Source organism: Phascolarctos cinereus, unplaced genomic scaffold (assembly GCF_003287225.1).
Source record: "Phascolarctos cinereus isolate Bilbo 61053 unplaced genomic scaffold, phaCin_HiC Scaffold_5;HRSCAF=322, whole genome shotgun sequence".
Taxonomy (NCBI): Eukaryota; Metazoa; Chordata; class Mammalia; order Diprotodontia; family Phascolarctidae; genus Phascolarctos; species Phascolarctos cinereus.
This window is the reverse complement of record NW_027555958.1, coordinates 267,104,959-267,128,764: the sequence shown is the minus strand read 5'-3', so window position 1 is coordinate 267,128,764 and position 23,806 is coordinate 267,104,959. Positions and strand designations below refer to the sequence as shown.

At 37.8% G+C, this 23,806-nt stretch overlaps 1 long non-coding RNA gene across 1 annotated transcript; it reads left to right on the top strand.

The window, feature by feature from the left end:
- The first annotated feature begins 14,100 nt into the window (after positions 1-14,100).
- On the top strand, positions 14,101-19,953 carry LOC144457720 (uncharacterized). The gene is made up of 2 exons (XR_013487155.1): positions 14,101-18,523; positions 19,123-19,953. It is a non-coding gene; the product is annotated as an uncharacterized LOC144457720 (long non-coding RNA).
- The last annotated feature ends 3,853 nt before the right edge of the window (positions 19,954-23,806 follow it).

Sequence of the window (23,806 nt, the reverse complement as noted above, 5' to 3'; positions counted from 1 at the left end):
AAGTCAGTTAACATTTACTAACTGTCTGCTATGTTCTAGGCACTGTGCTAAGCACTGGTGACACAAAGACATAAATGAAACAGTCCCTGCCCTTGAGAAGTTTATATTTCAAAGAGGAAACAATTTGTACATGCATGTAATTTTTACATTTACATGCAGCTAAACTTGTTGGGGGCAGAGTGTCAGATTGATTACCCTTATAAGAACTTGGAAAATTTATCCAACCGTTCTCTGGTATTTTTCAATACAAGTAACTATGTGAAGTATGCAATATCCAAATTGCATAAGGGGCCATATTTTTAGCACATTCTTGAATGCCTATGTTTCTTCCTAGAATCAATTGAGCTCTTCCAATGCAGAGCACAATACAGTTCTCCCACATACCATTTTCATGAAAAGATCTGCCATTTAATATTTAAAATTTCTCAATATGGTATTGCCATCAGTAGGTTTATAAAGTAACAAGTCTTCTCTAGCATTAATTTCAGTAACATATCATATGTTATCAAGCATCTTTCACTTCACTGATTGCTTCATACACTTGCAAAAATACAAGGATTTTAGTTAATTATCACAAAGGTCTTCAGAAATACAGGCAGTTCTCACTGTACTTTCTGCAAGTCAAACTGTTTGAAGCTGCTTTGCATATGATTCATCAACCATCATTCTGACCATCCCAGTAGGTGTGCAAGTAGCACCATTTCTTTTCAGTGAGGCTTTTGACACTTAACAGTGTGTTAACAGCCTTATAAGATACAAATAATTCTTTTGATGTCACAGGCTTTTTTGAATTTTGGGGGTTTTTTAAAGTTTGCTTCTGCTTATTAAAAGCATCAGATTTTTCATTGGAAAAATTCCCTTGCCTTGCCCACATCACAAGTACATTTTCAAGATGTCATTTCAATTTATTAAGTTAAATGATGTTTGCAGTTAATGTAGCCACATGTAACAAACAGCATTGTTTTCTCCATTATTAGTATTTGTGTGTCCTAGTCATAAATACAGAGGGCTATCATTTCTGGATTTTGGCCTTTAATTTGTGTTTATATTTTTGCCATTTACATTCTCTTTTTTGTCTTTGCTTGTATTAGTTTTAGCTTCTGCAGTGGATTTTCTCTTCAAATTGGCTATATATTTATCCATCACAAAGGAATACTGTTTTAAAAATTAGAGACCAATAAACATTTGACAATTAAACTAAAAGTAATTACTGTGGGGGCAGCTAGGTGGCACTGTGGATAGAGCACCAGCCCTGGAGTCAGGAGAACCTGAGTTCAAATCCAGCCTCAGACACATAACACTTACCAACTGTGTGTGTGACTCTGGGCAAGTCACTTAACCCCAATTACCTCACCAAAAAACAAAAAAAAGTAATTGCTAAAAATTTCAAATGATGACGACTCTTTTAATGGTGCTCTTTTTTTTAATTGGTGCTCTTTTTTGTATCACTTTCCACTTATTCCTTTCCTATCCCATGATAGAGGCCCCTCCCCCTTCTTATGACAAGTAAGTATGGAATTAAGCGAAATGAATCAACACTGACCATATTTGAAAACGTATGCCTAGACTGTATATCTAGTCTGCCACTTCTCCACCATGAGATACAAGGCATGCTTCACCAAAAGAATTCTGAAGTATGATTGCTCAGTGTATTCATTAGAGCCATAACCATCCTTGAGTTATTTTAAATTATTTTTAGAAGTTATGAGGTTTTGGGGAAATGTTATATTATTCTTACCAAAATGAATGAGAAATATGACAGATTTAATAGTTATTATTTACTTCCACGCAGATTATTTAACACTTTGTATTGTACATAGTTTATATAACTTCACACTAAAAGGTAGCAAACAGTGCAACAACATAACTCATCTGTGTCTTGAGCCTTCCTGAATTGACTTTAGATCATTCGGATGTTGATATTGAACATGTACTGACTCAAATTTGACCTTATTTGTGCATACCATATTAAGTAATCCCTGTGCTATACTTATTATTAGTTGGAGCAAATTCACCTGGTTAGTGTTGCTTTCTTGACTTTGATTTGAACTTTCTTTTCATTGAAAAAATTAGATGTACTGCCGTGGGAGTTAGTTGTACTTGAAAATATCCAATAATTTCCAGACTTTGCTTCACCTCCCCCCAAAAAGGTCTTCAGCCCCTTAGAATGATGCACCCTGAAGTTTGGAAGCTGACCTAAGGTAAGTTAAATGAATGAACAACAAATCATGTTTAAGGATTCCAGTTACATATCCCTGTTGTCTGCACCATGAAAAGTACTGAGTTGTAAGAATGACCAAAGAGTATAGTAATGATAGCAGACATTTATGTTGCTCTTTAAAATTTGCAAAGCACATTTTTATTTGATCCTTAGAGCAACACTGAGATAGATACAACCAATATTATTAGCCCCATTTTGCAGATGAAGCAACTGAGGTTAAAATGACTGGTCACAAAAGACATTCTCCAGTTCATAAGTGGTCAAACAAACAGTTCTCCAAAACAAAGTGTAAACTATTAACAATCACATGAAAGAATGTTCCAAATAACTAATTATAAGAGAAAAGCAAATCAAAACAGACCTGAGGCTTTCACTTCATACTCTGCAAATTGGAAAAGATGACAAAAGATGTAAACAGTCAGTATTGGAGGGGTTGTGGCACACAAGTGCATTGTTGGTGGAGTTGTGACTTAGTACAACCACTTGGAAATCAATTTGGAATTATGCAAATAAAGTGATTAAAATGTCACCCTTTGACTCAGAGATTCCATTACTAGGCTTATATCCCAAGGAAGCCATTGATAAGAAAGTCCCTATATGCATCAAAATATAGCAGCACTTTTTGTGATAAAGAATTGGAAACAAAGTAGATGCCCATTAGTAGTGAAATAGCTAAACAAATTTGTGACATATGAATGTAATAGAATTTTACTGTGCTGTAGGAAATGATTAATGTGATAAATACAGAGGGATGGAAAGATCTACATGAACTAAAGAGGGGTGAAGTAAGCAGGCCAAGAAAACAAAACGCACAATGATTTTTGTTGTTCAGTCATGTCTGATTCTTTGTGACCCCATCTGGGGTTTTTCTTGGCAGAGATACTGGAGTGATTTGCCATTGCCTTCTCCAGCTCATTTTACAGATGAGGAAACAGGTTAAGTGACGTGCCCAGGGTCACACAGCTAGTAAGTGACTTGAGGTCAGAAGTGAACTCATGAAGATGAGTCTTCTGCCTCCACAGTACCACCTAGCTGCCCTATGTACAATGACTGCAACAATGTAAATGAAAAGAACTACAAAAAAGTCAAAAGTGAATGTTGCAAAGTTATAAAGAACAAGTATACCACGAAAAAAAGCGATAAGACACCCCCACTCTATGTCTTTGCAGAGATAGGAGAACCATAAGTGTTGCACATTGCACAAATTTTTGTATTTTTTCTATGTATAGATTAGTTATACTGATTTATTTCCCTCTTGTCTTTAAAAAATATTATTTGTCTTAGACCCCCTCCTCCTGTCACCCCAGACTACTTGGCCACTCCTAGATCCCTCCCACAGTCTTTTTGTATATAAGGTCCATCTTGTCATCATTAAGGTGCTCTGATTCTTATAATCTAGCCACTTGCTCAGATTTTTACAATCTAGCCAATAGCTCACAAGTGGTCAGATTCCTTAAGAGTCTGGCCAGTATGGTAGATCTTTAATAAACCTTGTCTTTGGCTGAAAAAAAATATTATTTGTTATGTGAGAAGGCTCTCTGGGAGCAGGAGAGGGAAGGATACCGAGGGAAACTGGTGACATAAAAGACCAACAAAAATTTCTTAAAAGAATGATTGGTCCCACAACTAGGAAGTGAATCCAGGCCCCTACTGACAGGTCTGGTGCTCTTTCCACAACACCGTAGTACCCATTTATGGAAGCAAAGCACAGAGTGAAATGGGTTGATACCGTTGGGTTGAAGGAGGCTGGTTAGTTTATTTCTAAATATAGCAGTGGTGTGGTAATATAGCAGGTGGGGCAGGGGGTATTGGAGTGCCACTTTCCTAGCTCCTCTTTAGTCATGACTTTCTAGCCAGCTCATTTAGCTCCATCCCTCAGGCATGGCTTAACTTTCGTTTCAATCCAACAGTTGGAAAGAGACAATGAGAAGAAAGCCTTCCCAACACAGCCACCTCACTGATACCAACTCCCATCTTCTCAAAATCTCCTCCCTACACAGGAACTGCTAGGCTCATTTTGTGTGTAAGATAATCTTTTTCCTTGCTTTGGGGAAGTTATAAAAATATAAATCAATAAAGTTTCTCTTCTGTATAAGTGCAAGTCCCCATTGTGCCAGGAATGGTCCTACCAGTATTTAGATCTCTCTCCCTCTTTACTTCACCCCACATCACTTCTCCCTCAGCTGCCTTTTAGCATTGAAACACATACAGGTCAGGATACAATAAACCACAGCCTTCTCTTAATATTGACTTTTAAAGAAATGTAAATAAATGTTAAACAGTTAAAGAGTTAAGAGAGGGAAGAGGGGAAATAGAATCATTGTCTTGGATCTGCTCCTCTGGGTAAGCCCAGCAAAAACAGGATCTGCCCAGGCCCCAGAGTCCAATGTTGGTGACATCATTCCTGAAGCTCTTTTCCTGTTTCCTTAGCTTCTGCTGTTGCAGTCTTTTGCTCCTCTACTCCTATTCCCCAGCAAGGCTGCTGCCAGTGCCCCAGTGCATGCTTTCACTTCCAAGAGATCCCAGCAACCCCTTGGGGGTCTCAGCTTTCACTCATGCCACTGGCAGTTAGGGTATGGCAGTGTTCTGCTTGCTCATGCTCACCTCTCCTCCCACTCCCTTAGGAATGAGGGAAAGAGTTCATTCTCCAATGGGAGGGACTCAACAAAAGAATATCGCGGAATTTCCCAACTGGCAAGGGCTTTTTGCTTTTCCATTATTCCATAATGCTTTGCAAATATTTGGTTTAATACCTTGGGTTTACTGTCCTGAATATGAGCCACACAACTTAACAAGCATTTATTAAAGACCTACTACATAAGGCTCTATTCAGGGTACTGTACCTGGCTCTGTAGATTCAAGGACACAAAAATCTTGTCATTTCTGTCTCCCATCTCAGCACCTTTGTACTGGCTGTTCCCCATGCCAGAAAGCTCTTACCGTGATGTCTTAGTTCAGTCACTACTGTCATCAGGAGGCCTTTCTTGCCATCACTACCACTACCACCATTCCCCTCTCAGGTACTAGAATCTCCCCATCTAAAGTTACCTAGTATCTATTTTGTATGTGTCTTGTGTATATATGTATATGAACATGTCCCTTCATTGTATTTTGTTTTTGTCTTTGTGTCTCCAAGGACTTTGCACAGTGCCTAGAATGTAGTAAATACCTAATAAATGTTTAATTGCTTGAAAAAGCGATTGAATATTAAAATAAATCCCACATATGATGAGTGCTTAACTGTAATATGTTGCACATGTCTCTCTTGCAAGGTTTGATGAATCTGAGTTAATACTGGAAATCTCTAAAATCAATTGCTAGGTTTCCTTCCAAGGGAATTGTGGGAAGAGAGTGTGATAAGGCAGGAAAACCACCTGGTCTCCCAAATTCCCCCACAAATAAGTTAATGCTTCAAAGTAAATTTTAGAGTGGCAGAAATAATTAAAAGTCAGGATAAAGCAGTTGTCTAGCCTAAGACAACTTAAGAGGACTAGGAAAGATCTGACCCCCATGATGGTGGTCTGTCTGGCCTGATTGAAGTGCAGATACCTCCAGACAGATAATGCTGAGTCAACAAACAGCAAGTCCTGAGGGCAGTTGTATAGAAGACAGCCTTATCTTCCGGAGCTTTCACCCCAGTGATGGTGTGGGGGTTGGACAGCTGATCAGGGGAAGATTTCAGGACCCTCCACTGGTGCTGGAGGAGGGGCCCAGGCTCATTGACCAGGCTGTGACTTTGGGCAGGAAAGAGTGAGCACATGCCAATTAGTATGGTCACAAAGGGGTGGGGCCTTGCTGGTTGTGGTCACTCAAAGGAGAGCAGAATCCCTGGTGTTGGTTCCCGGGTAGAGGCGTGAGCTGACACAGTCACTGCAGGGAGCAAGATAGTTTGTGGTGGTAGGGATGCTAAGGGCCCTGGTAAGCTGGAAGAGCAGTGACTACATCTGGCCTTGGATTATAGAATGTTGGAAGAACCGAGAGGCCAAAGGCCCCCAGACAATGTTCACAAAACAACAGCATGAAAAACCTAAAGCCTGAGACATTATCCCTCACACCCTGGGAGCAGAACCCAATGCTAACATAAAGTCAACAGCCAAGAAATAGGCTATTTAAAAATCAGTAAAAAACAGAGAAAGAACCCAATCATGGAGAGCTTCTGTGGTGATAGAGAAGATGAGGGTCCAAATTCAGAAGATAAAACTTCTTGTAAAGCTTCAGAGAAAAAATGTAAAATGGTCACAAGCCCAAAAAGAGTTCTTGGAAGAGCTTAAAAAGAACTTTAAAAATCAAGTAAGAGAGGTTGGGGGAAATTGGGAAAAGAAATGAGTGATGTAAGAAAAGCAAGAAAATTATGAAAAAGGAAGTTAACCAACTGGAAAAAGAACTAAAAACTTAATCAAAGAAAATAACTCTTTAGAAATTAGAATTGAGCAAGGAGAAGCTCATCACTTCATAAAACATCAAGAAATAAAACAAAATCAAAAGAATAAAAAAAAGATGAAAATGAGGAATATCTCATTAGAAAAACAACTGACCTAGAAAACAGACTGAGGAGAGATATTATAAGAATTGTCAGGGGCAGCTAAGTGGCACAGTGGATAGAGCACCGGCCCTGAAGTCAGGAGGACCTGAGTTAAAATCCAGCCTCATACCAAACACTTGATACTTACTAGCTGTATGACCCTGGGCAAGTCACTTAACCCCAATTGCCCCCCCCAAAAAAGTCAGACTACCTGAAAGTTATGATTAAAAAAAAAGAATCCAGACACTATACTTCAAGAAATTATTAAGGAACATTACCTTGAAGTTCTAGAACTAGAGGGTAAAATAAAAATTGAAAAAAATCCACCAATCAGAAAGAGATCCCAAAATGAAAAGTTACAGATATATTATAGCTAAGTTTCAAAGCTACTAGGTCAAGGAGAAAATATTACAATCAATTAGAAGGAAAGAATTTAAATATTGTAGAGCTAAATCAGGATGGGCACCTAAGGGCACAGTGGATGAAGTACCAGGCCTGGAGTCAGGAAGACTCAACTTCCTGAGTTCAAATCTGGCCCTAGATAATTACTAGTTGGGTGACCCTGAACAAGTCACTTAGCCCTGTTTGCCTCAGTTTCCTCATCTGTAAAATGAGCTGGAGAAGGAAATGGCAAACCACTCTAGCAACTCTGCCAAGAAAACCCCAAATGGAGCCACAAAGAGTAAGCATGACTGAAAAATGCCTGAACAGCAACAAGCAGGATAATACAAGATTTAGCAGCTTCTACATTAAAATACTGAAGGGCATGGAATATAATGTTTCTAAGAGCACAGAAGCTGGGTTTGCAGCCAAGAATAACCTAACCCAGCAAAGCTGAGTGTAATCTTGCAAGGGGAAGAATGAATAGTTAACGAACTAAAGGACTGTCAGGTATTTTTAAGGAAAAGACTAGAACTAGAATTGAACAGAAAATTTGACTTACAAGAATCAGAAAAAAATAAGAAGGTAAATTGAAAGACTATAAGGGATTTAATAAGATTAAACTGTTTACTTCTTATCTGGAAAATGATATTTATAACTCTTAAGAATGTTATCATTATTCATCTGGAAGAACAAAAGGTCCAGGATATCAAAGGAATTAATGAAAAGAAATGCAAGGGAAGGTGGCCTAGTCATACTAGATCTTAAATTGTATTATAAGGCAGCAATCATCAAAACTACTTGGTGCTGGCTAAGAAATAGAGTGGTAGATCAGTGGAATAGGTTAGGTACACAAGATATAGTAGTCAATGACTATAGTAATCTACTGTTTGATAAACCGAAAGACCCCAGCTTCTGGGATAAGAGCTCACTATTTGACAAAAATGCTGGGAAAACTGGAAAATAGTATGGCAGAAACTAGACATAGATCGACATCTTACACAGTGTACCAAAATAAAGTAAAAATGGGTACATGATTTAGATATAAAAACTGATGCTATAAGCAAACTGGGAGAGCAAGGAATAGTTTACTTATCAGATTTATGGAGAACCAAAGAATTTATGACCAAACAACATATAGAGAACATTATGAAATGCAAAATGGCTAATTTTGATTACATTAAATTGAAAAGCTTTTGCACAAATAAAGCCAATGCAACCAAGATTAGGAGGGAAGCAGAAAACTGGGAAAGAATTTTTACAACCAGTGTCTCTGATAAAGGCCTCATTTCTAAAATATATAGAGGGGCAGCTAGGTGGCACAATGGATAGAGCACCAGCACTAGCATTAGGAGGTCCTGAGTTCAAATTTGGCCTCAGACACTTGATACTTACTAGCTGTGTGACCCTGGGCAACTCACTTAACCCCATTGCCTAGCAAAAAATAAAATAAAATATATAGAAAACTGAGTCAAATTTATAAGAATACAAGTCATTCCCCAATTGATAGATGGTCAAAGGATATGAACCAGCAGTTTTCAGAGGAAGAAATTAAAAATGCTCTAAATCATTATTGATTAGAGAAATTCAAATTAAAACAACTTTGAGATACCATCTCACACTTATCAAATTGACTAAAATGATAGAAGGTGGAAATGACAAATTTTGGAGGGGATGTGGAAAAATTAGGATGCTAATTCACTACTGGTGGAACTATGAACTGATCCAACAATTCTGGAGAGCAATCTGGAATTATGCCCAAAGAGCTATAAAACTTTGTGTACCCTTTGACCCAGCAATACCACAATTAGATCTGTTTCCCAAGGTGATCAAGGAAAAAGGAAAAGAACCTGTATGTTCTAAAATATTTATAACAACTCTCTATCTGGTGGCAAGGAAATGGAAAATGAGGGGATCCCATCAGTTGGGGAATGGCTGACTAAGTTGTGATGTATGATTGTGATAGAATACTGCTGTGCTGGTAGAAATGATGAGCAGGTTGATTTTAGGAAAACATGGGAAGACTTGTATGAAGTAATGAAGTGAAATGAGCAGAACCAAGAGAACGTTGAATACAGTAACAGCATATTGTTTGAAGAGTAAATATGAATGAGCTATTCTGAATGAATATGAAGAGTAAATATGAATGAGCTATATGAATATTCAAATCAACTACAAAGGACCTACCAAAGAAGATGCTATCCACCTCCAGAGAAAGAACTGATTTGTGGAACTATGTATTGTATAGTTTCACATTTATATCTGTGTCGAATATTGGCCCTCTCTAGTGCAGGGTTGGGAGGGAGGGAGTGAAACAGCTTGGAATTAAAATGTAACAAAAAGAAAATAATTTTTTTTAAAAAAATGAGTTACCAGCCCCAAATGAGTTGACTAACTTCCACAGTAGAAAAGCCAGCAAGGCTTACTGCCAGTTCCCCACCCTGCTCCTAGGCTTGCTTTTGTTAAATTCTTAATCTTTTTTTGTCCCATGGACTCCTTTAACAGTCTGGTGAAACCTATGGACCTCTTCTTAGCCTAATGTTTTTAAATGCATAAAATAATATTTATTTACTCAGCTTCTTGCCTGAAGGGTCGAGTATGCAGTCTCTGGTTAGACAAGTATTTTGGCTGTTGTGCCCCATCTCTGTCTCACCATCCAAGTGGCTCCTTTATTTTGCTAAGTCATCATGGGTAAACCCTGGGTTAAAAAACATCTGTAGCCAAGGAGTGGGGGTGAGGCCCATGTATAAAGGGCAAGAGCTGTCTTTCTCTATGGCTCAAAGGAGGCAGAATAAACATCACTAGCCTCTTCTTTCCTGATTCTTCTTTAGGGGAGACTTTAATTCCTGCCAGGAGGGGAAACAGGAGGCTGGGGCTAGAGACCACCACTATGCTTTCTTCAGAGAGAGAGGGGTATGGGGCTAGAATTCTATCTGCTTCTTTAAATATTGTTTATCTAGGAGATATGATCAAGTTTGAGCTAGCTCTGATAGTTTTGTCATTTTTTAGGGGAAGGAGGACCCCAAGCTCCATAGCCAAAGCTTGACCTCTTTCTCACCAAATATCACAATGAGCACATAGTGAATAACAAAGAAAACCCATTTGTCCAAATCATAGCAAAACAGAAATCAGAGAATCTATGTCTATGAGAATATATACCAGAGACAAAGAGCTCTCCCACCGAGAGTGAAGTCTCTCAACCAAGACAGTGTCCTGGATCTTACTGAAGGGGAAATTCCTCACAGTTTCTAGTGTAGCAAGCTTGGGATAGAAATATGATGGAGACTGACAGCTCCTTGCATGTCTTACTAGGGTCTTTTCCTTTAGCAATCTGAAGGATGGTTCATGTTTTCCAACTTCTCTCTCAAGCTAGAGGCCAGAAGTGCCTGAAGTGGCTTGAAAAAGACTTGAAGCTGAATGAGTCCCAAAGGGGAATCCTGAAGGGGGACTCTCAGAGACTGAAGCTCTCTAGCCTCTTGTCAACTCCACCACCACAGGGCAAGGCAGGACATTCATCTCCACCAATAAGGAGAGAGTTCCAAACCAATGGGCTTTGGAATTACAAGTCTGTTTAGCTACAATAGTCACTTACATTCCCACAGTAGTGAAAAATATCAAGCTGGGGTGGAGGGCTTTCTGGGTAGGGATGATTCAGAGGTACGTTTGGAAATAAATGTGTTGTAAAGAACGAAAAGTGTCAGTAAAAATTTTTAGAAGAAAATTTATGGTAGTTTAAAAAGAGTGACCACACCTATTTCATCTTGAAAAAGATGATTCATTGCTTTATGTGCTTGGTGAGTTTGTGTTTTTTATTTTAGACAAGCTGCTAGAAAGCAAGTGGATTTATCCTTTTCTTTGGTATATTCACAACCTAATCGTGTGCAAATGAACAACTGATAGAGAAATCTCAGTCCAGCGGAGACCTTACCCTTGGTGCCTTACTTAGATTATACCTCCTCTATAAAGCCTTCCTCTATAAAGTCCAAACAGAAATTAGGTCATTGAGATCTTTCAGAATATTTTCTTCTACTTCTTCTATACATTTATTATTCCTTTTTTCAATTTAATTTTACTGTTTTCCCAATTTTCTCTCCCCTCTCACTATAGCCCCCCACACTGAACAATTAAAAATAATTAAATACTCCCAACAAATACAGTCAAGCAATACAAATTTCTGTGCTGTCCATATACAAAAATGTATATCTCATCCTGCATTCTAAAGATCATTGCCTTTCTATCAGGAAGTGGGTAACATTCCTATTCTTTGGTTTTCTGGAATCATAGTTTGTTATTACATCGTTGAAAATTAAGTCTTTCAAAGTTGTTTTTATTTATTATGTTGTTATTATATAAATTGTTTCCTAGTTCTGTTCATTTCACTCTGTAACAATTCATAGAGACAGAAGTCTTCCCAATTTACTTTGAAACTCAAGATTTTGTCATTTATTATAGCTCAATATTCTATTATATTCATATACTGTAATTTGTTTAACTATTTCCTTAACAGGTGGACACCTCCTTGTTTTCTTTTTTTTCTTTTTGCTGCTGTAAAAATAGCTGCTATAAATATGTATAAATATATATAAAAATTTATATATCTATATAAAAATATACATGTGCGTCCTTTTCTTCTTTCTTTAATTTCTTTGGGGTATATGCCTAGTAATGGTATCACTGGGTCAAAGGACATAAACAGTTTAGTCACTTTTGGGACATAAAAAATGTCTTGTAGAGTGGTTAGATCCACAACTCCATCAACAATGCATTAGGGTGTCTGAAGCCAGTCCAACACTTGTCATTTTCCTCTTTTGTCATCTTTATCAATCTTATGGATGGGAGATAGATACTCAAAGTTGCTTTAATTTTCATTTCTCTAGTTATTAGAAGCATTTTTCATATAGTTAGCTTAGATTTCTTCCTTTGAAAATTGCTTATTCCTATCATTTGGTCATTTATCTATTGGGGAATGACTTAGTTTTCTGAATTTGAATCAATTTCTAATACATCTGCGTGTAAGAACTTTAAGATAAACTTGCTGCAAAGATATTTTTCCCAATTTCGTGCTTCTCTTTTAACTTTAGCTGCATTGGTTTTGTTTCTGCAGAAGCTTTTAATGTTATGAAATCAAAACTGTCCATTTTTTCTTTTGTGATTTTTTTTTCTATCCCTTGTTTGGTCATGAACTCTTCCTCATTTATAGATTTGAAAAGTAACTTCTTTCTTGGTCTTCTAATTTGCTTATGATATCACCTTTATTGTCTGTGTCATTGTATCCATTTGGAGTTGATTTGGCATGTGTGTGAGATATTGATCTATACACCTAATTTCTGGCAGACATCTCTTCAGTTTTCCCAGCAGTTTTTGTTGAATAGCAAGTCCATGCCCCTAAAGATCTTTGAGTTTATAGAACTCTATGTTACTGATTTTTCTTCTGTATTCTCTTGACCTAATCTCTTTCACTTAATGAGTTCCCTAATTTTTAACCAGTACCAAATCATTTTGATGATCACTACTTTGTAGGACAGTTTAACATCTAGTACTTCTAGGTCCTTTCTATCCTAATTTTTTTTTCATTTCATCTCTGGAGATTCTTACTCTTTTACTCCTCAATAGAAATTTCTTTATGCTTTCTAGCTCTATAAAATCATTCTTAATAAGTAAGTTAATTTAGGTAATGTTGTCATTTTTTATTATATTGGCTGAGTCTACCCTTGAGCAAATAATGTTTTTCCAATTATTTAGATCTATATTTATATAAAAAGTATTTTGGATTTGGATTCATATGAGTGTATCCTGGTTGATAGACTCCCAAATATTGTATACATTCTGTAGTTATTTTGAATAGAATTTCTCTTTCTATCTCTTCTTGATAGGCATTGTTGGTAACATACAGGAATAATGAGGATTTATATGAATTTATTTTATATCCCGCAACTTTGATGAATTTGTTTCAAATGATTTTAGTTGAATTTCTAGACTCTTCTCATTAAACCATAATTGCCAAAAAAAAAAAGATTTTGTTTCTTTTTAAAAGCCTATTTTTCTTACCTTAATTTCTTTTTCTTATCTTATTGCTATAATTAACATTTCTAGCACTATGTTAAATAATAGTAGTAATAATGCGCATTCTTGCTTTACCATTGTTATTGGTTTTAAATATTATTTATCATACTAAGGGAAAATCCATTTATTCCTATGCTTTCTAGTATCTAACAGAAATTGGTGTTGGATTTCATCAAAAGCCTTTGCAGCATCAATTGATATAATAATGTGGTTTTTATTAGGATGGTAAGGTGGTGCCACTGGACTTAGAGTCAGGAAGACCTGAATTTGAATCCTGCATGAGACACTTATTAGCTATGTGACCCTGAGAAAATCACTTAATCTATTTGACTCTATAAAATGGAAATTATGATAGCACCTACCTCACAGCATTGTTAATAAGGATAAAATGAGTTAATATTTATAAAGTATTTTGCAAACCTTAAAGTACTATATAAATGCTGGCTGTTATTATATTATTTGTTATAAATATAGTTTATTTTCTAATTTTGTTTATATTGAACCAGCCTGATATATTCCTGATATAAATTCAACCTAGTTGTACTGTATAATCTTTCAAATATATTTTTGTAGTCTATAATATATTTTATTTAAAATGTTTGTAGCAATGTTCATTAGGTATTGATCTATAGTTGTTTTTTTTCTCTGCTTTGTCTCTTCCAAGTTTAGGTATCAATACCATATTTGTATCATATAAAAAGATTAGAAAGCCCTCTCTCTATTTTTTAAAACAGTTTGTGTCTATTATTGTAATTAACAATCTTTGAATGTTTGATAGAATACACTTGCAAATCCTTCTGGTACTGGAGTTTTGATAATATTGGGTTATTTAAATAATTATTTCATCTTATGTTGGTTCTGGATATTTTATATTTTTGTAAGTATTCATCCATTTCCTCTAGGTTATCATTTTTGTTAACATAATTGAGCAAAATAGTTTCTGATGATTTCCTTTATTTCTTCAACAGTTGTTGTGAATTGTACTTGTTTTTCCTCTTTTTAAAATCAAATTAACTATCTAATTTAATTTTTTTTAAGTCTGAAGTTTTATTTATCAATTCCCTTGTTTTCTTTTCTTTCAGTTTTATTAATCTCTTCTTTGGTTTTCTGATTCTACTTTGTTGTTTAGTCTGGGACGAAGGGAGGGGGGACTTCATTTGTTGTTCCAGTTGTGTGGGATTGTGTTGTTGCCTAATTCATTGATTTATTCTTTCTCTTTTGTTGAGAATAGTGTTTAAAGACATCAATATTCCCCTAAAGGACTGCTTTAGCTGAATTTCTTAAGTTTTGGTATACGGTATAATTGTTATGTTCTTTAATGAAATTGTCTGTTGTTTCTATGTTTTGTTCAGTAATTCAGTAATTTCCAGATAACTATCAATTCTAATTTTTCTAAAATTCTATTCAGGTCATTAATTTTTTTTCTTGTTTGTCTTTTGGTGAGATTTGTCTAGGTCTAAAAGGGACACTGAGGTCCCCCTATTATAGTTATACTGTCTATTTCTCCTGAAATTTGATTGAGCTTTCCTTCATGTATTCTGAAGCTTTGCTTTTTGGCGCATATTTAGGCAGCTAGGTATCCCAGTGGATAGAGTACTGAGCATGGCATCTGAGACCTAAGTTCAAATCTGGCTCCAGACACATCTTAGCTGTGGAAACTTGGGCAAGTATTTAACCTCTGTTTGTCTTGATTTCGTCATCTATGAAATGGAGGTAATAATAGCACCTAGCTGCCAGGGTTGTTGTGACAGTCAAATGAGATATTAATTGTAAAGTGCTTAGTTTAGTGCCTGGCACATAACAAGTACTATATAAATGCTAGTTTTATTATGGTTGTCATTATGTAACTTTATGTAAAATACTGATATTGACTGGTTCATTAGTGTCTTTAAGCATGTTTATTTCCTTATCATCTCTATATTTACAGCAACTATTTGAAATCATGATGGCTATCTCTACTTTTTTTTTTTAGTTCAACTGAAGCATAATAGATTTTACTTTAGCCTCTAGTTTTACCTTTGTATCAATCTTTATATTTCAAGTGTATTTCTTAAAAACAACATATTGTTGGATTGTGCTATCTATCATTGGTGAGTTAGGGGGGTGTCTACCCCAAGCATGTGAAGACTTTCCCCAGCAGAATGGGCCTCCCTTTGAGCAGGAGTGGGGAACCTGCAACCTCAAGACCACGTATGGCCTTCTAAGCTTTCAAGTGTGATCCTTTGATTGAATCCAAACTTCACAGAACAAATCCCCTTAATGAAAGAATTTGTTCTGTAAAACTTGGACTCAGTCAAAAGGCTGTGCCCAAGGACCTAGAAGGCCCCATGTGGCCTTGAGGCTGCAGGTTCCCCACCCCTGCCTTTGAGGATGCAAACAAATTGAAAACAATTTGTTCCAACAGCCAAGAAGGCAGCTGAAGCAGGCTCTGTGGAACACTTAGAGCTTGGTCAGACGTGAAACATGGCCAAGATCATCCACTGCAGCCTGGGCCGTCACCAGTCATATTGACATTTGTCTTGCCACAGGAATTGGATGACTCTGGAAGAGAGAATGAGGCTGATGACTTTGTGCAACTCTGCTTCACTTAAATCCAATTCATGAGCAAGTCAAGATATCACCCCATGATGTCACCAGTCCCCTTAGAAAATGAAGGACAAACAACACAAGAGCGGGGGACAAACCCAATTCCTAATACGGGTCAGAACCTAGCCCTGGCATAAAGTCTCTCAGTGTAGCAGCTGAAGCTAGAAACATTAATAAACAGAAAAAAAGCTTCAAATACAGTGAAGAACTTTTGATTAGAGAAATGCAAATTAAAACAACTCTGAGGTATCACCTCATACCTATCAGATTGGCTAATATGACAAAAAAGGAAAATGATAAATGTTGGAGAGGATGTGGGAAAATCGGGACACTAATGCACTATTAATAGAGTTGAGAACTGAGCCAACCATTCTGGAGAGAAATTTGGAACTATACCCAAAGGGCAAGCAACCTGTGCATACCCTTTGATCCAGCAATACCACTGCTAGGTCTGTATCCCAAAGGGATCATAAAAAAAGGGAGAAGGGCCTACCTGTACAAAAAATATTTATAATAGCTCTTTTTTTTCCTTGGTGAGGCAATTGGGGTTAGATGACTTGTCTAGAGTCACACAGCTAGTGAGTATCATGTGTCTGAAGCCAGACTTGAACTCGGTTCTCCTGACTCCAGGGCCGGTGCTCTATCCACTGCATCACCTAGCTGCCCCATATAACAGCTCTCGAGGTGATGCCCATCAATTGGGGAATGGCTGAATAAGTTGTGGTATATGGATATAATGGAATACTATTGTGCAATAAGAAATGATGAACAGGCAGATTTCAGAAAAACCTGGAAAGACTTGTATGAACTGATGCAAAGTGAAATGAGCAGAACCAGGAAAACATTGCATACAGTATAAGCAACATTGCATGATAATCAACTATGAATGACTTAGCAACACAAAGATCCAAGGCAAATACAAAGGACCCATGGTAGAAAAACGATATCCACATCCAGGCAAAGAACTGATAGATTCTGAATGCAGATGGAAGCATAATTTTTTCACTTTATTTTTTTCATGTTTTTTTCCTTTTGATCTGTTTCTTCTTTAATAACTGTGACCAATATGGAAATGTGTTTTACATAATTGCATATTTGCCTAATTTTTTACACAATTGCATATTTGCCTACCATTTTAGAAAGAGGAGAAGAAGGGAAGGAGAAAAATCTGAAACTCAAAATCTTGTAAAAATGAATGTTTAAAATTGTCTTGACATACAATTGGGAAAAAATAAAATACTATTAAAAAAATGCAAGCAAAGTGAAGAAATGCTATGTGTTAAGAGAAGTCCAAGAGGCAATCCCAGAAGAAGAGAATAAGTACACAATAAATACAGGGGGAAAAAAAGATCAATCCAAGAATGGATGGAAGAATAAAGCAAGAGGTAAAAAATTAGATTTAGAGGAAGCATGGTGGTATTTTCAGCAATATATTGAGTATTTTAAAGAATAACTCTATTGCTTAGCAGATTCCTATAGAGGTATTTGATATAAGGGCTACTGATCAGTTCTAGCCCTCTCCTCTTCCTCAGCACCTCTGTTCCAGAAATATAGACACCATCTTGTTTTCTACAATATGGCTTTATCCAATGGAACCATGCAGCTTCAAGCATAGTGTAACCATCTCTTATCACTCCTCCTTATCAAAGACTCCGCTAGATTATTGTGAGTATACCAGTCATTTGGGATCTCTTAATTGAGGAATGAGGGGCAGCTAGGTAGCACAGTGGATAGAGCTCTGGCCTTGGAGTCAGGAGGACCTGAGTTCAAATCCAGCCTCAGACATTTGACACTTACTAGCTATGTGACCTGGGCAAGTTACTTAACCCCAACTGCCTCACCAAAATAAATAAATAAATGGAAATTGAGGAATGAGTGTCACATGCAGGACCTAACCTGACTTGCGAAACACAGTCCTGATCTGAGCCTTTGGTGAACCTCCCTGTAACCCTCCTACAGGCCCTGCTCTTAGCCTGATCATCTTCAGGGAGCTTTCCTTGCTGGAAGCTATTATTGGGTAGAATTAGAACAAGAGCCTCTCCTATGTGGAGATCAAAGTCCTGGTCAATAAGCTTAGACTCCCTAGGCTGTGTGACTTGAGTATCTATTTGAGTTTTAGATTAATCTGGCCCTCTAAGATTCTCTTTCAGAGTGAGATTCCCTAGAGTTCTACCCAGTATAGCCATATGAAATTCACAAATGATAGTTATTTATTATTATTTACATGTTAACATTTGGATCGTCCATCTGCTAGATGGCATGGTGGATAGAGTGGATAGAGTAGAATCAGGAGGACTCAACTTCATGAGTTCAAATCAGGGCTCAGACACATGCTAGCTGCATGACCCTGGGTAAGTCACTTAACTCTGTTTGCCTCAGTTTCCTTATCTGTAAAATGAGCCAGAGAAGGAAATGGCAAACCACTCCAATATTTTTGGCAAGAAACTCCTAAAATGGGGTCACAAAGAGTTGTACTGAAATAACTGAACAGCTGCAACATACATTATTAATGTATGGATTATTTAAGAGCTGCAGAGCAACTGTGAGAAAACATGATAGACATTCTTATGAAATGAATCCTATGACAAAATATGGTTAATTATCTAACCCATATCAGAACTTCCAAACCTGAAGATATTTTCTCCTTTTAGGTCTCAGTTGAGCTTCCAGAGCTCTGTCCATCTCCCTACAATGCAGAGCTGCTGAAGTTATGGTTTCTTGTGCACTGCTGAGGGGATCCCCACTCTGAGGTCTGGTATCCAGATCTTCTCCTCCCTGTCCCCATCTACTAGGAGAACAAGGCCTGATTCTTTGTCAGTATACCTATGTTACAGATGTAACTGACTTTAGGGTGATGAGGATTCTAAGTACCAAAAGTTTTCTACTAGCTCATCTTTCATCACGATCTCTTCAGTTTACAACTTCACAGCAGTCATCTGCCCTTTCCACTGGTCTAACTCTTCATAACAAAGGAAACTTAGGATGCAGGAGTTGGGGAATGCTGATACAGAGGAGTTAGACACATCAGTAGAAATTCTAGAGGCCAAACCTGGCAGAGTTGAACCCATTCCTGAGACTAGAGGCTTCAGGGGCTCTGTGTCTCCCACTGCTTTCTCCAGAGCCATCTCCAAAACTTGCCACCAGATGTCTCCTCTTGCTTTCAATGAGTCGACCACTGCTCTGTTTAAAAATTCAGCCAAAGACTAACTGCAACAATGCAGAGCAAAGACATTCATATATGATGTCAGCCCCATGTGACTGTGGCAAAGCTGTATGTCTTAGACCCTATATTCTGGGACTGTGCCATCTAATTCAGGGATTCTTAACCTTTTCTTTTTTTTATTCCCAGGGTGTGGATCGTGGACCCTTTTAACAGTCTGGTGAAGCCTGTGGACCCCTCAGAATAATGTTTTTAAATGCATAAAACAAAAACAGAAAATATGTAGGATTATAAAGGAAAATCAGTCAAAAGATGATGGGGAAGGGAAATCAAGGAAGGAGAGAGAGAAGAGGAGAGAGGACAGAAAAAAAAAAGTTCATAGACTCCAGGTTAAGAATCCCTGTAAAACTCAAGCTGCTGTAAGCATGGCCTGTCTCTAATCAACTCTCCTATTATAAAGGTGGGATAAAAGATAGGAGACAGTGAAAGCTGAACGTGGTTGGGGCTGCATTCTTTCTAACTCTCCTTTTAGGCTGGCATCTGAAACTGTAATCTGTCTGCAGACATCAGTAAATATCAAACAAGGTTCAGAGTTTTGCAGTGTTCACTGGGGATGCAGAGACAGCTAAAACTAAGTCAACTACTTAATAAGGAGATAATAGAGCCCCTGGCTCTATTATTCATGGATTAAACTGAGGGGTGCTGACTTTGTAGTTTTAAGTCTAGTTCCTTTTTAACTTTTTTTTTTGATGAGTTCAGCAAAAAAGGGCCAGTAAAAGTTCCCTTAGCTGGCAAACAGTGTGGGGGAAAGGGGAAGAGGAAAGGAGAAACACAGATCAACTACTATCCATCAGTAATCAGCAAATTAGACTCTTAGATTCAAACAATATCAGAGCTGAAAGGAATCAGAAAGGTCATCTAAAATGAGTGGATCTTTCCTGTGTTGATACTTCTATTTGCATACTTTTGGTTGGTTTAATTAATGGCTAATATCTTCATTAAAGCCTGTTATTCATCAAATATGCTTCTTCATTCTTACGGCTATTTATTGATATCAAAGCCTAATTATTAGGGTGTTTTCATTTTTAGCACTTTTTTGTGTTCTAAGAGCTCCTAATAAGAACAGCCAATTTTAAAAAAAAATTATACTGATGTGATACCCCTTCTAGGCTGCTCCCCAATGTACACTCAAACTGGAAGGCTGAATGTGAAGGTACCTTTTTTTTGCCTCAGGTGCTAGGGAGACTGCAATGGAGCTATTGTCCTAACACAATAAATAGCTCTCCAGCCCTCTCCAGTGTGTTTCATATTAGCCAGAAGGTACAATTAACTATTAGCAAAGGCATTTACTAAAGTAGCAGAGTAAAAACAGCAGGTACAAAAACATAACCCCCATAAACTTGGGGTGCACTCTAAAGTGTGGTAGTGATGAGGCACTCATGTAAGGTGGCCAAGGCTTTCCCTCTTTGTGAGGACTTCATAGAGTCTTCACGTAACCCCCCTTGGATCTTTGCTGGTTTGCTTCTCTTCACAGTGCTTGGGTTTGCCAAGTCTAGCTCTTTGAAGCAGCATTCTCTTCAGCTGACTGTCTCTCTGAATCTTTGTCTGTCTGGAGTTTGTTTCTCTGCTCACTGCTGGATGCAGTGTTTCCTACTGGCCCAGTAGCTCCCCTTCAAAGCTCCATGACCTGTATTGGAGGTGGGAGGGGAAGGGAGAGAGATTCCCTCCTCCTTCCACTGCAGGGGTCTCCTTAATAAGCAGCTCCTGGCTTGTCATGTCTCCAACTCTTAAAATTCATCCAGGGCTTAGTTACTTAAAGGCCCAGGCTAATTTATTTGCCAGTTGCATAGTTCCCTTCTGGACTGAGGTGTTTGCATATCCTAAAGGGATCAGGATATAGACGCATCTTTTACTGTTAAACACCTCATTTATACCCCATAATTCCATTGTGACTAACTACATCCACTCAATTGTGGGTGAGAGGAATCACATTGCCCATCCTTTGCAATAGCTGTGTATTAATTGTTGTATTTGTTCATTCTTCGTTTTTGAAGAGGACCAATGACATCAAGGGTGATGTCTTGATGGGTGAATTGGATTTAAGTGAGGCAGAGTTGCAAGAAGCTGTCAGGCTCACTTTCTCTTCCAGAGTCATTAAAGTCCAGTGGCAGAACTGAAGTCCTGGGTGATGGCTCGAGATGACCTTCAATGCCCAACCAAGTTCTAAGTGACCACTTAGACCACTAAGTAACCACAGCTCCTGCTTCAGCAGTCTTGATGACCATTGGAACATCTGCCCATTCCACTGATGGAAATCTTCACATGTAACTCACTGAAGGGTTTGAGGACCATCAGTTACCCTCAACCTAGTTCTACTGTCTACCCAGACAGTTTTACGGGACTGTGGCTGCTGTGCATGCTACAGCTTCTCGGAGCCAAACAGCTCATTATTGGTAGATCATAGTATCATAGGCTTAGAGCTAAAAGGGACCTCAGAAGTCATCTAGTTCAACCCTTTCATTTCATCAATGAGAAGACAAGCCCAGAGATGTGAAGCGATTTGTCCATGTTCATATAGTTCATAAATGACACCCCTGGGATTTGAGGTTTACAGGAAATGTTCAACAACTGGCTCTATGGAAATAATTTACACAGGAAACACTTTTAAGTTTAATTTGCATTATTAATATTTTCTCCATCACTTTCTTAAGTCTAGACAAGATTGTGTAGATTCTAGGAATCAATAAAACAATAAATCAAGTACTGATTTGGAGTTGCACACCCCTTATTACAAAACACTCTCCTCACAACATAGGCATTTTCTCCTTCATGCAGAGGGGGCAGCTGAGGCTTAAGAGATGAGAACTAACTAGCTCAAGTGAATATCAAATCTGAGACACAAAACCAGGCCTTCTGCATTCAAGCCAAGTGCTCTTTCCACACTATATTGCTTCTTTTTTTTTTTTTGGCAATTAGGATTAAGTGACTTGCCTAGAGTCACGCAGTTTGTGAGTGTTATGTGTCTGAGGCTGGATCTGAACTCAGGTCCTCCTGACTTCAGGACCGGTGCTTTAGTCACTGCGTCACTAGCTGCCCCTACTATATTGCTTCTTTAAAGGAGTCTATTGGCCTGCTCTAGAGTCAGGGTTGTTTTCACCACTTACACGGAACCATCCATGCTTCATCATCTGGACCCCCGTTATGTTTCTTTTGCACATTGAGGAGAATGGCTAATGTTAGAGTATCAGTCTGGGACAACAGAACCAAACCAATTGGTCAGAACAGGGATACAAACCATTACAATGATGTAATTAGCACCCATAGGGACAAATAAGAATTAAAGTTAGCATGGACCTTAAGGATCATTTAGTACAAACAAAATCTTCATTTCATGGATTAGGAAATAGAAGGGGAAGTGATTTGCCCAAGGTCACACAAGGTGGTAGTGGTAAAACCAGGCTTTAAGCCAAATTCTCTGATTCCAAGTCCAATGATCTTTCTACTACATCATTCTACTTCTAGAGTTGAACAGAACTTTGAGAGACCATGTAGTTGAGCCCTCTCTGCTTCTGTGCCTAAATTATCCTAGCCAGGAGATAATTTTTCTTCCTTTCAAATGCCTCCAAAGAAGGTGAGTCTAATTCTCTTGGTTCAATGCCTAACAGCCTTAACTCTAAGGGAAATTCAAAGTATAAGAAATTTAGGACTTGAAGGAATTTTAGAATATATCAATTCCAACACCCTCATTTTACAAATGAAAAAAGTGAACCCAGAAACACCAAAGAGATCATAAAAACGGGAAAATGACTCGCATGTACAAAAGTAGCAGTTCTTTTTGCGGTGGCAAAGAATTGGAAATTGAGGGGCTGCCCATCCATTGGGGAATGGCTGAACAGGTTGTGGTGTGTGAATGTAATGGAATACTACTATGCTATAAGAAATGATCAGCAGACAGACTTCAGAAAAACCTGCAAAGACGTATATGAACTGATGCTGAGTGAAATGAGCAGAACCAGAAGAACATTGTACACAGTAACACCAACTCTGTGTGATGACTGACTTTGATAGACTTGGCTCTTCTCAGTAGTGCAAGGATCTAAGACAACTCCAAAAGATTCATGATGGGGCAGCTAGGTGGTGCAATGACTAGAGCTCTGGCCTTGGAGTCAGGAGGACCTGAGTTCAAATCCAGCCTCAGACACTTAACACTTACTAGCTGTGTGACCCTGGGCAAGTCACTTAATCCTGATTGCCACACACACACCACACACACACACACACACACACACACACACACAAGACTCATGATGGAAAATGCTATCCACATCCAGATAGAACTATAGAGTCTGAATGCTCTCCTTTTCTTTTGTTGTTTTTGTATTATTGCTTCATTCTCGTGGTCCCTCCCATTAGTTCTTATTCTTCTTTACCTCATGACTAATGGGAAAATACACTTAATATGAATGTATAAGTAGAGCCTATATCAGACTGCAGATCGTCTTTGGGGAGGGGGGAAGAAAGGGATGAGGAGAAAATTTTAAACTCAAAATCTTATGGATGTGTATGTTGAAAATTAAAAATAAATTAATTAAATATTTTTTAAAATTTTTAAAAAATGAAGAAACTGAGAAGTAAAGTGATTTGACGAGGGTCACATATCCAGTAAGCATTTGAGGATTTGAACTCAGGTCTTCTTGATTTGAAGCTCAGTGCTAATACCACTGCCTCTGTAAATTCCTCTAATCTAAATCTCTCTCTCTCTTTTTTTTTAAAATCAAGATCTGTGATTTCATTGGGATACAGAATTCCCAGAGAGGAAAATCCTTCTATTCATGCAGATTACAACTCTTCTGCAATATGTAGTCTTAGAGAA